Below are 17,683 nucleotides of genomic sequence, written 5' to 3' on the forward strand. Positions count from 1 at the left end.
CTGTAATCAGCAGAGAAAACCAGACTTCTGAAAGTGATATTCAATATGTTCAAACAAAAGAACTCCATTGACTACACTAGGTATATCACTAGGTAGCTATCACTAAACTAGTTCCAGCTGGATAAAGCCAGAAGAGACTTTAAATCTTACTGTACAAATCTTACCTACTGACCTCTTAGTCTACAGAACTAATGAAACAACAGTATCAGCAGACTCAAAAGCATGGAAGCTGAGGAACTAAGAACAGACAAAATTCTAAGCCTTGCTCAAACCCGTATTGATTGTGCTGATAACTAAATAAAGATAAGGTTGTTGTTATTATTTTGGGAAAACTACATTCTTGCTAAACAGACAGAAAGTTGCCTTTTTAAGTAGAGCACTAGGATTTGCAGTCCTAAAAGACCTAAAATGGTATGCCATGATAAGATGCATTTCAACTACCTTCACTGTATGTCAGAGATTGAAAAAAAGTACAAAGACCTACTTTAAAAGCAATCTTTTGTAAGCCACAGCTGGCAAGGTTTAAAACTGTCCTTTGCACCTTGATATAAAACCAGCAAAGAACTCTTGAAAAATAACACCAATCTGTGAGTCAAGTGAGCAAATTATTTTGTCTCTGTACTAGAAATACAAGCATATTATCATACTAATGTCTTTATTGATGTCTCTACTTTTATTCTTGAGAACAAAAATTGAAGCCTCACCCTTAGACTGACCCATGTCGAGACTCGTTTTATAAATATCCTTAGTCAGATTTTCAAAATAGTTAAGTGTCATACATCCAGTTACACTTTCTCAACAGAAGGTACAAATATTGCCTGGCTCTTACAGAACACAGCTTTGTGGGTCTTGAAGCACCAGGCATCTGTTTTCTAAGGTCTCAAAGAAGTTTTCTTGCCAGCTGTTTTTCGTTGTTAGGACCTCCAGCAGTTTGCTTCGGCCCTCTGCTGGGGATTTCTATCCTTGTAGCAGACATGACAGAAGGGAGAGTGTAGGTGTCACCTACTGCCTGCCACCTCCTCCTGCTCATGTTCAGGCATCTCGGGAGTTTGAGCTGAGCTGCAGCCACCACAGTGGACACTCGGCTGCCACCGCTCTGGGGACAACACATCGGATGGAGTGGCAGAGGGGAGAGCTGCAGGCAGGGACTCCCTGCAGTCAAACCTCCCAGGGCACTGCAGCCCTGAGGGCTGGACTCCCCAATGCTGAGGTGCCACACAAGAGCATCATGAACCCAGTGGAAATAAATCTGCTGTCTGATTTGCAGCTGGAAATACTCATCTGAAAGCAGCATTTAACAATACCTGGAAAAGACGCGCAGAGACGTATTAAAATGGCAAAAGATTGTTATTAGACTACACCATGGTTGTTAGGAAACATTCTGGTGTTTATGCCGCATGACTCACACACAAACATTACAGGACACACAAACATTAAGGATATGGAATTCATATGCCATATATAAAGAATCATTTTGGGTGCCAAATGTAAAACTCAATTCTTTCTCACAAATGAACAGAAAAATGGCCCAAAGAGTACTAACTTGAACCTCAGTATTTTCTTAAACAATCCATAAAGTCTAAAGAGTCTCTTAATTGGATTTATGCAGATTTAGACTTTTATTTATTTTTTCTCTATGAAAGCTGCAGCCTTAGGGACAGTGCATCAATGTCTTAAACTGTCCTCTTGATTTAATATATAGTACTGGGGAATAGCACTGTGCTAATTATATTTATTCTCTGCTGATGAGCTATTTTGTTGACTTTCTGGGAGTTCAAGCATGTTACACTCTACCACCTATAATTCTGAGGTGACTGCATATGAAGTGGCTTCTTTTGGACTTGACATTTTTGGCTGCTGACAAGGGTGGTGGATTATAAGCCTTCAGTTCTCTCATACTAATAGCGTCTATTTGATTGATACTAAGATGCTAGTTAGATGAGCTTATGTATCAAGACATCTTGATTTCAAAGAAGAAAACAGAACAAAAATTAGGTAGTATGGGGGCAGCTGTATGGATTTCACGTTTTGGCAGATACCTATGTTTCTGATAAAGCTAAGCAAAGGAATCCCAAGCAAGTCTGATACTTAAGTTTCCCCTTTTAAAGAGCACTTACCAATGGCAGAAAACAGACACATGATTAGAAGTATGAGGACACACCAAAGGACATCGGCATTCATCTGTCTTTCAAGCTTACTGCGTTTGTAACGGGGTCCATTATTATTTAAGAAAGCTTTGGTCTCATGCCCTGTAGAAGCAATTAGATCATATGATGTAATATGGATTTTTCTCATTATTTTAAGGAAATTATAAAAAGTCAGACAGAAAACCAGCTTTTACCCGCATAGATTACTATTCCTGCAACTTCTTCGGTATTTCTAATGGTACATCCACGTAACAAAAGATTTTCTTTGAACAGTCCATCCTTTTTTCCACTTCTATGTACACTGCAGAAAATTTAAAAACAGAACAAAGCACAGCTTGTCAAAACGTTAAGCTTGGTAAATCATACTTACTCTGTAATATAACAAGCCCAGGAAACACGTTCAAAATTTAAGACCTTTTGTCAACCTGATGGTGAAATATTTCCTTAGATCTTCCTCCTGGGAAGATTCTCTGGCAGATTTTGAAAACTGAGAATACCTACCCCAGAACCCCAGACATGCAGCAGCCCAGCTGGAGCAGTACGAGTTGCTGTTGGATATACAAACGTACTGGACAAATGCTTGCTAGAAATACGTGGGCCAAACCTACAGCACGTGTGCAGCATCAGAAGTGTCTCACTGAGACTAAGAAAGACAAAATGGCCTGCACCCTGATGATTCTTGTTGACTAGCACCAAAACACATAAGAAAAATGGAAAATAGTAACATTTCTGCTTCAATTTATTGTCTTACTTATTGCCAGCTGGAGAATTACCTGAATTTGGCCAAGCCTAAGCTATGGGAAATAATTTCTTAATGATTCCATACTATACAAATTACACTACTAGTAGGATTCTGCCATTCCCCTGCTTTTTAAGGCTGAATTCTATATTAGCCTTTCTTAAAAATCATAAGGATGTTAGTTTGAATTTCCAATAAAGTCTCCAAACTATAGTTATGATCTCTGTTAATAAATAAGACTTTTTAAAGATAAACCTACTTAAGAAGTAACTGCTCTGGTTTATGATTTTATAGCCTTCATAATTTTTTACACTTCACAGTAACAGTGGACTGTGACAGGTATGCTGTACATGACAACCTCTATATACAATTACTTCTGTATTTTTTCTGTAGAATTAAATATACATTCTTTATATCTTAGCTTATACAACTGCTCCAAAACAATGGTGCCACGTCTGAAGTTAACCTGTAGGTGTCAAGACCTCAATCTACTGCCCTCACACACAGCCTGAGCCTTCTCACCACAACTCATCCTTACATGCATTTAGTACTGCTTTTAACTTTTCCATATCCAGATTAAGTCAATTGACTCACCTGTTGCTCACCAGACCTTTAGGAAACATGGATGACATAAAAATCTTGGGAGGGGCTGGAGGAAACTCATTTGTTTCCTTCTTGTCTGCACTTACTCCCAGTGACTCACTAACAGAACACACATATAAGGCAACTGGGCACTGATGATAAAAGGAAGAAAAAATTACAGACACCAAGGTCTGGATTGAAAAATTATGGAAACTAGAGTTAGATACAACTGCTCACTTAGATAAAAAACCTGCCAAGGCTATAACTTTATGTCCCGGTGGAGAGATGGCTTAGATCCCATTTCTAGCCTTGCAAAGTTATAAACCTTAAGCTTGTTACACAGTCTGAACACTCTGTTTTTCTCTGCTTTCTGGATTCAGTCCAGTGTAACTTCGGAGGCAAAGAAGGAGACTTTTCTCTGTCAGTATCTAAAACAGTGGCCGGCTGAAGCCGCTGCGACACCAGGAACGTGAAGGCCAGACAGCAAGGAAAGGCGCTGGGGAGCGCAGGTGCAACGCACGCTTCCTCTCTGCAACTTCTCAGGCGGATAACACCGCAAATATGCAGTATCTAAACATTTAAAATACACACGCCCCATGAATTAGAAGAACTGGGCAGAATAGAGATGCATTTAGCTACTACTTCGCTACAGTGCTCTGAAAGTGTTTGTGCAGAAATAAGCCTCCTCGTTTAAGACGGCAACACAAAACTAAGTCCGATGGTGGCCCAATTCAGCCTTTGACTGTATTTTTCCTTGTAATGTGTTTACTAGCATTAAATAGCAAGGTGATATATGAAAACTGCATTCAAAGAGTATTTTCTTTCACTCTCTGTTTTCTCGAGTGTCTTACAAAGCCAATGGTAGAGCTGGCATTACCTTCCTAGGCTTGACACTCCCAAAGAAAATATTCATCAATCTTAAACATAGTCTCAGTGCACACCATCAGTCAGAAGGTCCCTGACTTTCAATTCTGATGAAATTTAGTCTTTATTGTTTTTATTTTTTTCTTTTTTTTTTTTTTCAGGAAAGGTGGTATCACTATAGCACATTAAAGAGACATTACTGTATACATTTATACATTTTTTTCTTTAAAAAGTTGTAACATGATTTTATATGAATTTGGTCTTGTTATGACAAATTTTGAAATAGAAATGAACATATGTATTCATATTCATATTCATATTCTTCTTCTTCTTCTTCTTCTTCTTCTTCTTCTTATTATTATTATTATTATTATTATTATTTCTTGCTCTATTTTGGTATGATCAGATAAAGTTTTCGGTTCTTGTCTAATAATAAAATTTTTACTTTCAGAGAAAAGCTGAAAATACAGAATGCCAACTACTGCTTTTCCCTTGCTCATATACAGAAATCTAGAAACAAGATTTAAAAGCCAAATTTGATATTTTTGAAACCTGGCACGGGATTTTTGAATGTTTGCCATGTATATGGCACATAATTTGGCTAGACCTACATAAGCAGAGGGCATGTTAGGTTTTATTCTGTTCTTCTTACACAGAAGACTTCTTACAGGGGAAATAAAAATGAAGGACTATGTTTGAGGACGCAGAAACTGCAAAACAGTATTAAAGCAAACACCTGAGTAGAACCCGTAGTCTGCCTATCTGTCTGCACATCCAGAGTGTGCTCAATGCAGATTGTGCCAACATTATGGAAGAAGTCATATATATTAATGATGTGTACACTACACTTTTGCAGATGTAGAATAGGGCCAGGGCTGTTTCAATGCATTTTGAAATATTTTTGTTATTTTTTTATTATCTGTCTCCTTTTATCGTGGCCTGCCTGTGCTACAGCAGAGCAGGCTCTCTATTAATGTAGACAGTTACACACCCTCATACAGTAATGTCTAATACTAAACTTTTATCTTTAAATGAACTGTAGGGCTTTATGCTGCTAAATAAAGGAACACATTTTCCCACACTACAACTAACCTGATTTACACCAGTCGGCAGTATACTCTACACAATCTGTGACATCTGAGAGCAGGAACTGAGGTGGTAAATAGCATCACTATAAAAAAACTGCAGCAATTTACCTTGTGCCATTTATGCAATTCAATACTGCTTATTGCTCCTAATCAATATGGGTAATAAATCATTAATTAAATATCCCGGCCTCTCACTCTCCATGTGGTTATGGACAGTAGAAAAATAAGTCACACAAGAGTGCATCTCCTAAGTCACCACTGTTGGCGTGCCTGCCCCCTGCAGTCCTGGCTATGTTAGAAGCAAAGTGCTTTGCACATCTTAAAACTTTTCTTCAGAGCAGAACAGATGAGCAGAGACCAGCATCTTGGTAATGTGGTTCTGTTTGTTTAGAACTAAGTCAAATGGCCACAGGTGATTGTGCATGGTAATGTATGAGGACACCCACTGTGTGAGACAATTGTTGTATTTTGTCTGAATGAGAGGAAAGGATGGTGCCATAGCTGAAGAAATACCGGTTTTGCCTTCTGATTTTCCTCAATGACGCTTATATTAAAAGAAACATCAAACAGACCCATCTTCAAAAAAACAGTGTACAATAGATTGTGTTTGTTTGTTGGCTTTCTTGCACTCGTTTTCTATTTCCTCCCATTTCCAGATGGACTTTTTTGATCTATGGAGGGAAGGAAAGGGAAAAGTGTCTGTAACTGCACTGCTTCATGCATTTGTTTCTGGAGTGTAAACTGATCAAAGCTAACAAATAAATCCACACTAAAGAATGGAAACATGAGGCACCATCTCACTCTGAAGTGAGGATCTTCTAAAAGAGACTTAAAGATGCAGCCATATTTAGATATGAAGATGATGCAACTTACAGAACACAGCCCAAAACAAAACAGCATTTATTTTATTCCATATTAGAGAAAGGGAGTGTATACTTAAGTATATGAAATACTCACATGTAACCTCGAAACCTACTTAAGTCATTGTTTGGCTTCTCACATTCAATGACACTGGTGAACTTCAGGGGGTCAAATTCTGAATCCTGGAATAATAAAAGTGTTAAATTACTTAGGGCAAGGACTTGAAAATTATAGCCAAAATCACTTTATTTTCTAGCTTTCATAGCATATAAAAGCCCATTTTTTTTCCAAAGGCAATCAAATGAATGACACTGACAACTGGCACTGAAAATCTAAGGGGCTTGGGCACCAAAATTGTTTTAGATGTCTTCCAAAATCTCCCTTACAAGAATGACTTTTTTCTGCAAGTGGAAGAACATGAGTTTCTAAAAGTATTAGATAAAAGACACCAAGGCCAGAAGACAATTGAATTTGGTCTGGAGTAGAAAAATGAAATTTATCTGGGAAGACTCAAAATATTCAATAGTATCACTATACTTCATGTTCAGTGAGGCTACTGAAAATCTAGGACAACCTAAGTCGATATACTGCCAATTATGAAAAAGCTAATATGAGCTTTTGAAATATTAGCAAGACTTCTTAATTGCTTTATGCCAACACAGATAAATTAATCTACAACAGTAAGTTAGACACATATAGCAGAATAACCTTTGCCTAATTAAAAGTTTAAAACCTTCTTAATTGTCTAGCTCATTAGTCTGAAGCTGGTATTTTTGCTGACTATATATGTTTACCTGTAGTTAGCATCTTGTTGTGTCTGAGGAAAAACATCCTATCACAGCATAATTACTTGCTTTTGTTAAATAAAAATCAAGGTTCTCCCTTCTTTGTCAGACCAAATAAACTACACAGTGAAATCAGATACCCAGTCCTGGTGCTGCTGTCTCCATCAATGAGGACTACCTTTAGAAAACTGCTTTGCACACCACTTGAATGAAAGAACCAATGGTGAATTATCATATTATTAAACTTTCAACAGTGGTACCACTGCAAATGTTATGTTTTATAATGGTTTTGCTGAGCAGCTGCAGACTCCAACTACTACTTCCTAGAACATGCTATGGGAATAGCTGACTGAAAATAAGTAACCAAAGGAGAGTCCTATTGCCAGCTTCTCTGAAACACACAGATGTCTTGTTTTTTTGTTGTTTATTGTTTTGTTTTGTTTTTGTTTTTTAATATTGACTGTACTCAGAAGAGGTGAAAGAAACTAGATTTTAAATAAAAGAAAACAGAGGATCTGTCAGCATCACCATCAACACCCTCCTTAATTTTTCTACCAGTTACACCTGGAAGACAGGCTTACAGTATATAGGAGACAATTCAAACCACCCACACCTGACACTTAAGGAAACCTTTCCTGTATTTTTGAGAAACAAGAGATGATCAAGAGAACCGTGAAGATGGGCTGTCACTTAGAGACAGCTACAGCCCACTGGAGGAAAGAATCACTTTTATGTGCAGAATTCAGCTTGTAAACAAGATGGGTGGAGGGGAAATAAAAGCAAAGGACAGCTCTGAGCAAAGAAGATTGCTGTGCTAAAAATCAGACTCACTAAATTATAATATGTTGAAGTTGGCAGTCCATTACCCGAACCTTAGTAAGAAATCCACGTGATCTTCTCAGCACCAAATGCTGTTGGTATTTAAGCTCACTAGAGGTTTCTCCTTCTCAGCCTTAAATTTTTCTAGGTGACTGAAGTTTGATGCTGGGAACGCTCAGAAGTACCTAGTTCTACAGAGGCACCTAAGACATCATCAGTCTGTAGAATGGGGCAGATAGCGTAAAGCCACACATTTGCCCCCTTTGACCCTTGTTCCTTGGCTGCTCCTTTCAGAGAGGCACAGACACCAGTAGCCTCAAGGAAGGAATCACTGGCTGGAGCAGACACCACGAAGCTCTCAGCCCTTGACATCCATAATCTGTTACTACAGCTCCTGAACTGCACGCTCTGCCTGTGTCCTTGCCTCCAGCAGTTCAAGGTTCACGTTACATAGAAACTCCGTGGGCAGCCAGTGCCACCCGGCAGCTGGCTTTGCTTGGGCTTGTTGGAGAAGGTGAAGTTCTCCCAAGTCACAGCAAAGCTTGTTGTGCTGGCAGAGCCTGTGCTGCCTACGTAACTCCTGCCCTATTGCCTCAGAACATGATCTTCTTTTCCAGTATGCTCCTTGCCGGGAAAAAAAAAAGTACAGGAAAAATTATCTACAAATGTTGCTCAAGGTGTTTCAATAATATACTGTTCGTCTGCCTAAGTACGGGTTAAAGAGTCACCACGGTAGCTCAAATTGCACTTGTAAATTGGAAGGAAAATAATAGACTGGAATGGGAAACATTTTCTTTTGGTCTTTGTATTATAATGTGTTATATGTAAAACAGTTAATTTAGCACAAATTTTCATTCAGTTGTCTGAAAAAAAAAGAAAATAAAGAAATCTTAGCGTCTTTGACGAATGCGCTTGAGGGAATCCTAGGGACACCCAATAACAAAACTCAGTGTGATTTAATGGAAGTTTTCTATGGCTGCAGAACTCAGCAGGGAGAGCATGGTTTCAGTGCTGTACAGATGCAGTAACTTCTAGAGCAAGTGGAAGTTTGCAGACTGAATCTCCTTTCTGCTCAGTGCCTGCAGCAAAGCCAACAACTTTACAAAGAATAAGAAAAAATCTACTTAAAATCTATAGCTAAAGTCTTCACAAAAAATAAATATGTAGTCAATATCAGGGAGGACTAAACCTACCTGACTTCCCCATCACCACCATGCAAAACAGTCTTTCTCCTCTGTTTGTTGGATTCTTTTAATTTATGACTCAGTTTATGAACTGACTCCCTTATCATTAAATCTAACTGTCTCTGTATTTGTGTTCCATTACAATTAACTTGAAATATGTGATTATGGTCTTTAACTAGATAATATCTGGGAGGGGAGAAAATCCAATTAGAATAGTAGTTTACGTAAGCTAACAAAGCTGTTGAATTCTGATTTATGGAAAAAGCTCTTTGGTTTATTAATAAATCAAATAGCTCCATTTCTTTCCTGTGAGATGGAAGTATAGATATACACTATGAATTACAGCTGATGACACTGTTTTGATGTGAAAATGCCTTTTGGTAAATTAATGAACAAATATGTTAAACACCGCCTGCGTGTGACTGCTTTCAGTGGTTATAAAGAAGCACAAAGTTAACACAAGATTTCATAGTGATCAAAGTTTTGTTCCTTTTTTATGCTGATACCCACACTTCAGCATCAAATGAAACATCAACTGTGATGGTGTTCTCGTGTATTAACAACTAAGTGAAACTGCAGCTAAACAAAAGTTAAAGACAAAAGTGTTGCTTTTACAGTGCACAAATAGTTTGTGCAGTTTTCTGGCTAAAAGCCCATGAAAAACAAAATTCTCCGCCACTACCTTTAATTTTTCTCTTACACTGATTTTCTGCATCACTGTTGTAACACACAAAACATGATTAAAATACAGTCAAAACCTAAACTTCCCAGATTTCTGAGCAGCAGTTATCTGATGTGCCTGATTTTCACTGCCTTACTTCCCACTTACAGAACTGCTGGGCATTAAGGCTGTCCCAGCCTCAAGAGGGATGAAAGGCTACGTTCCTAGACAGACTACAATCTGAATTGAGGCTTTCCAGTGCCTAATTTTCCTAAAAACTTGACTTATTTTGTGTTTTCACAGCCTCCCATTGCACAACAACAAAACCAGGCCGCTCACAAAAAGCAGCTGGAGGCATTTTTTTTTTCTTTTCTGAAGGTATGTAATGGTGTCATATTTGTTATACAGTACCTTTGCATGTCTCCCAAACTTCTGCCTGGTGCACTTGCTGGTTTGAATAACTGACCTTCTGGTTGATACGAACCTGGGAGAGATTTCACTGATTGCAAGTAAGTTCCCTAGAGTATTTCATAGAACTGCTGGATAGCAAAGGCCAGGGCTAAATTCTCTTCATGTCAGTCAGAATTTTCTGTTAAACAATGTGTTCTCCCTTTGCTACAATGTAAATTTTAAATGCTGTCACTAATTCTAAAAATGAGTCCCTGTAAAATGTAGGTGAAGCAAAATATCTTGCTTATGCTTAAAGCAGAGTTCTTAGTACTAGGTAGTGTTTAATTTGGAGCACAGACTGGTCATTGTTAAGATGTTACGGAAAAAGTGTGCTTGAAAGGATACATGAAGGTCACTTGGAGAAACCAGAACTCTAAAAAAAGAGCCAAAAATGATTATACTAGTTTCAGTGAGTGCTGGCTTTGAAAAAAGCCAGTATAAGCACCATATATGTCAATCTAAGCCAAATCAAGCAAATCCAATTACTTTAAGAGAAAAAGAAAAAAGAAAAAAGAAAAAAAATAGGCACTAGAACTCAGAAGTTTTGAATTCTGCATTAACACTCCAAGGCTGCACACAATCATTCCCACTTGACCTCTCTCCCTCCAGGCCAATCAATTTCAAATTCTCTTTGAAAGAACTACAGTACGGGAGATGGATGATATCTAGGAGTTCAAAACACAGATATGTCTTTCATGAAGCTGAAAAAGGAACTGAATCCTTGGTTTGTGTTGTTTTGAGAAAATGGGACTAGTGTAAACCCCACTGTCCATGCTAGTGGGCCCAGCAGTGTGCTGAGGTGGCCAAAAAGGCCAACAGCATCCTGGCTTGTATTGGGAATAGTGTGGTCAGCAGGACTGTGGCAGTGATCATCCCCCTTTACTCAGCACTGATGAGGCCCCACCTCGAATCCTGTGTTCAGTTTTGGGCCACTCACTGCAAGAAAGACATTGAGGTGCTGGAGAGAGTTCAGAGAAGGGCAACAAAGCTGGTGAGGGGTCTGGAGCACAAGTCTGATGAGGAGCAGCTGAGGGAACTGGGGCTGTTCAGCCTGGAGAAAAGGAGGCTTGATTGCCTTCTACAACCACTTGAAAACAGGTTGTAGCAAGGTGGGTGTTGGTCTCTTCTCCCAATTAACAAGCAATAAGACAAGAGAAAATGGTCTCAAGTTGTGCCAGGGGAAGTTCAGATTGGACATTAGGAGAAATCTCTTCACAGAAAGGGTTGTCAAGCAGTGCTATGTTAAGGGTTGAACTTGATGATCTTAAAGGTCTTTTCCAACCTAAACGATTCTCTGCTTCTATGATTCTGTGATTCTTTTCACACTACCTTAGAAATTTCAGGCTCTAAAAAATTAGTTACTTCAGTCTATTCCACTTGTTAGGTATTGCGCCTGCTTTTTCAACACAGTAAGCATGGATATAAGCATCATCCATAGGGCTCCAATTTGCTTAGCTGCTGGTCTTTCAGACAGATGCTGTTCCCTGTTGTGGGTTTGAATTTATCATCACCATCATGGAATCACAGCAGTGTCACTCTACAATAGGGCTCCCCAGCTATACCGCATGAACCCTGGCAATAGGATGCAAATTACTTCAAAGAGTAAAACCACAAAATATGTCTGGTTACATTTGCTCTGAAGAATGTAGGGAATGGCTGGATGGTTGGTAAACACTGCCTAAAAACCCACAGGCCTGCAACCAGGGGATGAGAAGGTAAAACTGGGGGTGTGCCTTGTCCAATGATGCATGGCCTAGGCAAACACCAGGAACCTGTTGCTGTGACCACCATGGCACCAATGCAATTATTTTTCTGTGGGTAAGTCATAACATGATCTTGAAAGATGTGAAACAGAGGTTTCAATCATTTCTTCCCATGTGGTTTGAGAGTTTCAGACATACAGAAATAAAGAAATACATCTTTTTGTCAACCACGAATACATAGAAAAATTCATAAATATCCCTATATTGTAGTTGTTCATATGCTGTGTTCAGAAGCCTTCAGTGACTAAATGTTATGCACTTCACTCTAGTGGTAAGAATTCTTTATGACCAATACCATTTTAAAAACAGGTCTTGAAAGTTTCTGCGGCACGAAATGATGCACAAGATACAACAGAGGAGTGAAGACCACTTCTTGCTTCACTCTTCAGCCATATTATGTCATATTAAAATGAAAAAAAAAAGAAAAAAAAAGGGGGGGAGAACCTGCCTTTCCTCAAATATTGGACTTCACTTTTTGAATTTACCAAAATAGCCCTAGTTCACTGCCTTCCTCTGAAAAAGCACTGACAAAAGTCAGGAACTTGTAATTACTTCTGAAAGGTTGAAACTTGTCAAAAAGACACACAATGATACTCTTACATTAGGTATTTTTTGTATTCAGGGATTTTACAGAATGTATTTCACTTATTTGGGAGTCTTTTTGCTAGGAAAATATTTAATACCCTATCCATAAATCCTACTTCTTCCCATTTCTTAAGACTTAGGGAAATTAATTCTTACTCTAAGGAAGGCTTATTTTCCTTATGGGAGTCGACTCAGACAGATTGCACATATCTGCTACGTATTGATTCATTCAGAGCTGAATTTCAAATTTAAGTTAAATTACAGATATGGAGGGTTTTGTGACTAGGTCTTAACAATGTTCTTGCTATTAAACCTGATAAAGAGTTCCATTTAAAACAACAACTTAGGTCTGCAACAATTGGGCTTTGTCTCTGGGGGAAGCACAAATGTACACAGGAGAAGAAACCATAATGGAAAGGTGTTTTCTTTAAAACTTTCCTTAAAATAACTCCCTGTCCCTTATTTCTCAGGTGACTACTAATGTAACACCCTCTGAAAAACTTATATCCTAAAAAGGGAAAAAAATGTTAATATGCCTGTTTTACAGGGTGGGAAACCAACACGTAGATGGATTAAGGAACTATAGAGATCTGTCACAGAAAAAAAGAGACTGAATTTAGCTATCTCCAACATGACTTTGGAGCTTCAGCTGTAAGATCATTCTGAATCTCTGCAGTGAAATGCCAACCTTTCCAACTCTGCTGGCAACCTCATGAAACTGTCATAGCTCAAGAAGCAAAACATGCTGCTCTGCCAAATGAGTTAGTTTGACAATTACACAGTGTTCAAACAACATATTCCCCTTCATTAAATGTGTGTTGTATGGGTGATTTAACGGCCTGCTAGTGATATTAATAATGCATAGTTAATAAAATGTTTTCCTTTATTCATCTGCCCTACTTTACTGCTGCAGAAACCAGAGTTTAATGTTCAGTCCTTCCTTCCAATAGGACAGCATGAGCTCCCCAGGATGCCCTTGGGGTACAGGGACGGTCACCCACTTATCACTTTGTGTTTACTGGCTACGCAGGGGATCTTATCCAGACTTCTCCCTGTAGTACGACTGCTGGGTAAGGCCTCTGGGATTTGTTTTGGTGTGTATGTCTAGAGGAAACAAAAAGGGAGAAATGGAGTCATGGGGACAATTCAAAGGAAATATTTAATAGACACAAATCTGCCTCAGCCAGAAAAATAGCTTTCCAGTTTAAAAGCTTTTAAGTGCAACAAGAACGCATACCCCTAATGCATTGGGCCGTCCTATTATTGCTTTATGTAGCAGTACTCTGCATTTACCATATAAAATTAATCTGACCTTTTATTAATGTGCAACTGGAATTACATATTGATTTTATGTATTCAAAGCACGCAGACTGTTTATATACTAAAAGAGTGAAATGTTTTAATGTCTAAACTGCATTAGTCTCTCTGGCAGAATTTATCTGTGCCCCTAATTCACAAGAAAAGGAAGAAACAGTTTGATCTATGCTATTTAGGAACTAAACAGATCCAGCTGTACATCAGAATTTAATAGCTTTGTTTTCCACACTGACAACTAGTACTATAATTGGATTTTTTTCAGTACTGTTTGTTTAAATGGAACAGAGATGTTCAGTATTCAGAAACATTGGAACAGCTGAGGAAGCCAAATACATGTTAACGGGCTGATCTTCCTCTGGCTGACCTAAGTAAAAGCCTTCCCCTTTGCAGAAAATAACATGAGGGAATAGCACAATATCCAGCCTGCAGGAAAAGAAATGTGTTATTTGCAAGCCCAAGGAAGACCTCAGTCATTTTATGAGAGACAGCTGAAGAAACTGCTGTTAGTCCATCACAGGACAAAAGTACCAAAAAAAGGTCAACAATGCTGAAAATACACATGTGCAAGTTCTAATGTCCTTTGGGATTATTACAGTGGTGTGAATGAAACAGTTCACCAACTATAGTCACGCTGGTGAGTAGCAAGGGAACAGAACATGTCAAGGCTGAAATATGGACACAGACCCAGACAATTAAGAAAGTGGCATCTGCCTGTCCCAAAAGCCAGCCACTGAAATAAATGAACAGGTTCCTAATCTGTAAGAATCAACCTCAGTATTAGCTCAGTGCTTCAACTAAACCACAGACCAGACCAAGCCTCTCAAGGGCTCACAAAATTCTGCCTACAACTCTCACTGACCTTCCAGAGGCTTTTTGGTTTATATTCAGAGACTTAGTGAGACGCAATCCTTCCCACTCTCCAGAGCCTTCCCCTTTCTGGAGAGATTTCTAGCAGTCTTTCTGCTGCATTTCCTAATGGCTGGAAGAAAATGTTACTTGATTAGTGGCAGAGGCACTGCGTGGTTATTTTCATTGAGTAGCCTAACATCTCAGGTCAGCTTCCGAATATACCTTGGCCTACTCTTGCTCTAGTCTGGGCTGCTGGCCAGTCTGACTTAGTGTGGGATGAAGTTCTGCCAGAAGAAATGGGAATGAGAAGGACTAAGAGCCTTCAAGAAGAAGAGGGAAATGCCAAACACCTTGTTCACATCATTCCACAAATAAAAACCAGAACACCAGAGTCCTGACAGGAGACAGAGTGGCTGGTAACGAAGGCTTTTCCTTATGAATGGTAAAACCTGACAGTAGTGGCTCTAGCGTGAGGACAAGGACACAGCTAAACACACCAAAGATTTGTGAGTCCATCTCAACCTGAGGACTGGGAATCTGCATAAAAGCAGCTTAACCTTGCAAGGCATTATGTTTAAGAAACATTTCTAGGATGTGAGAGAAACCTGTAATATACAGCAACCACACAGGGAACTGAGAGACTCCAGCCTCTGCCAGATACAGGAGAGCACAGAGAAGCAGTACAAAAGAAAAGATACATTTATTCCAAATACTAAAGGGCAGCATTCATATCAGCACTGTCACAGGTTTATCAGCCTTTCCACAAGCATCTCTAGCATAAGAAGGCTATAGAACCAAGTAAAAACTTGCCAAGCTGAACACTGGCACACCATCTTCACTTGGAATTGCATCTTGTACCAACATTCACCATCACATGCCTGCCACGCTAATGCTCTGAGGGCAAAAAAGGGATACAGAGTGTGTCCTCCTCTCCTCGATCCCAGTTGTTCCTGTACTTTCCTCCTTGCCCTGAGGAGAGGGTGGAGGGGTGGCTGTGAAGACCAACAGTCAACTTGGAGGCAGCATGGCTGTGGTTGGCATGCAGGGTACATGGGAGAAGTTGAGATGGCTGCAGAACACTTTGGGCTAGAGCTTTGCTCTCTGCTCTGTCTATTCTCATCTAGTATCTGTTTTACTGAACAAGTTCCTTTTCAATCAACATGCTGCAGACTCCAGTAGTAACTGAAAAACACCTTTTCAAAAACCCAAGGGCTTCAAAGGTGATTTCTTTTCAGACACCAGCTGATAGCATAGAGCTTATAAAAAGAAATTAATGGTGGCCTTGTCAGTTCCAAAACTGGACAGCAGAATTGGGAAATGAGCTGAGGAGGAGGAACATGTATTGCTGGGGTAGGAATTGAGGTTTGCCTCCCCATTCAGCACTCCAGCCAGCTTCATGCTTCAGGCCCACATGATAGTTACGAAGTTCCTTCATGGTGTCTTCAGTAACCCGTACGCCTTCTTGAGTTAAGTGTGGAGTTGAAGCATACATGAATAGGATCTGTTGAATAAGAACACAGCAGAAGAGCAGAGTCTGTTACTCCTGTGGAAGCTTCCCCCACCAGCTAGTTGCTCCTTGGGGCAAATGTCATCTACCTGGATAGACAGTTAGATGGACAAGGAATTGACTGGATGGCCATGTCTAAAGAGTTACACTCAATGGCTCGATGCGGTGTCCCTCAAGGATCCATACTGGCATCAGTACTGTTTAGTATCTTTACAAATGACATCAATAGTCAGATCAAGTGCACATTCAGCAAGTTTGCAGATGACACTAAGCTGAGTGGTGTGGTTGACATGCCTGAGGGATGGGATGCCATCCAGAGGGACGCTGAGAGGCTTGAGGAGTGGACCCATGTGAATTTCATGAAGTTCAACAAGGCCACGTGCAAGGTTCTGCACCTTGGTCGAGGAAACCCCCAATATCAATACAGACTGGGGGATCAAAGGGTTCTGAGCAGCCCTGCAGAGAAGGACTTGGGGATACTGGTGGATGAAAAAATGGATATGTGCCAGGAATGTGAACTTGCAGCCCAGAAGGCCAATCGTATCTTGGGCTGCAAGATACTCAAAAGGAGTATACCCAGCAGGTCAAGGGAGGTGATTCTGCTCCTCTGCTCTGCTCTGGTGATACCCCACCTGGAGTCCTGCATCCAGCTCTGGGGCCCTCAGTACAAGAAGACATGGACCTGTTGGAGAGGGGCCAGACGAGGGCCATGAAAATGATACAAGGGCTGGACTACCTCTCCTGTGAAGAAAGGTTGAGAGAGTTGGGGTTGTTCAGCTTGGAGAAGACCCTGGGGAGACCTTATTGCAGCCTTTCAGTATATAGAGGGGGCCTGTAAGAAAGACAGAGAGAGACTTTTTGCCAAGACCTGCACTGACAGGATAAAGGGCAACAGTTTTAAACTGAGAGTAAATTTAGATTGGATATAAGGATTAATTTTTCACCATGAGGGTGGTAAGACACTGAGACAGGCTGCCCAGAGAAGCTGTGCATGCCCCATCACTGAAGTGTTCAAGGTCGAGTTGGAAGGGGCTTTGAGCAATCTGGCCTAGTGAAAGATGGTCTCTGCCCATGGCTGGACGGCTGGACTAGGTGATCTTTAAAGGTCCCTTCCAACACAATCCACTTTGTGTTTCTGTGATTCTTACACAAAACACTCACTACCATATAAATTTCAATAAATGTGTGATGTGGAAGTGCAGCCAATGAGAACAAATGTCAGGAATAAGACCATCAGGGAGAACATAATTGAATAAAACAGTTTGTGTCATTTTTCTTATACGTCGTTATCAGTTATGTATTCTGCAACCTGAAGGAAAGAATGCTGAAACAGCTTCTTGTGGAGCAGCAGCAGATGCTCCATTTGATTTTTGTTGCTCAATAGCTGACATGAACCACCTCCATATAGTTAATAGTAAGACAAAGCCATTTTTAGCGCTTCCTCTTACACTGCAGCAGCCTGTCAGTCAGATTCCTGTGATC

General features: G+C 39.9%; 1 protein-coding gene across 1 annotated transcript in view; it reads right to left on the reverse strand.

Moving 5' to 3' along the window:
- The window catches only part of ATP10A (ATPase phospholipid transporting 10A (putative)), a gene marked incomplete at both ends in the record, with an annotated part of 113,556 nt that overhangs the window by 41,528 nt on the left and 54,345 nt on the right, over positions 1 to 17,683 (reverse strand). The gene's annotated exons all lie outside the window — the stretch shown is intronic.

The sequence above is a fragment of the Nesoenas mayeri genome (genome assembly GCF_963082525.1).
Source record: "Nesoenas mayeri genome assembly, chromosome: 1".
Classification (NCBI taxonomy): Eukaryota; Metazoa; Chordata; class Aves; order Columbiformes; family Columbidae; genus Nesoenas; species Nesoenas mayeri.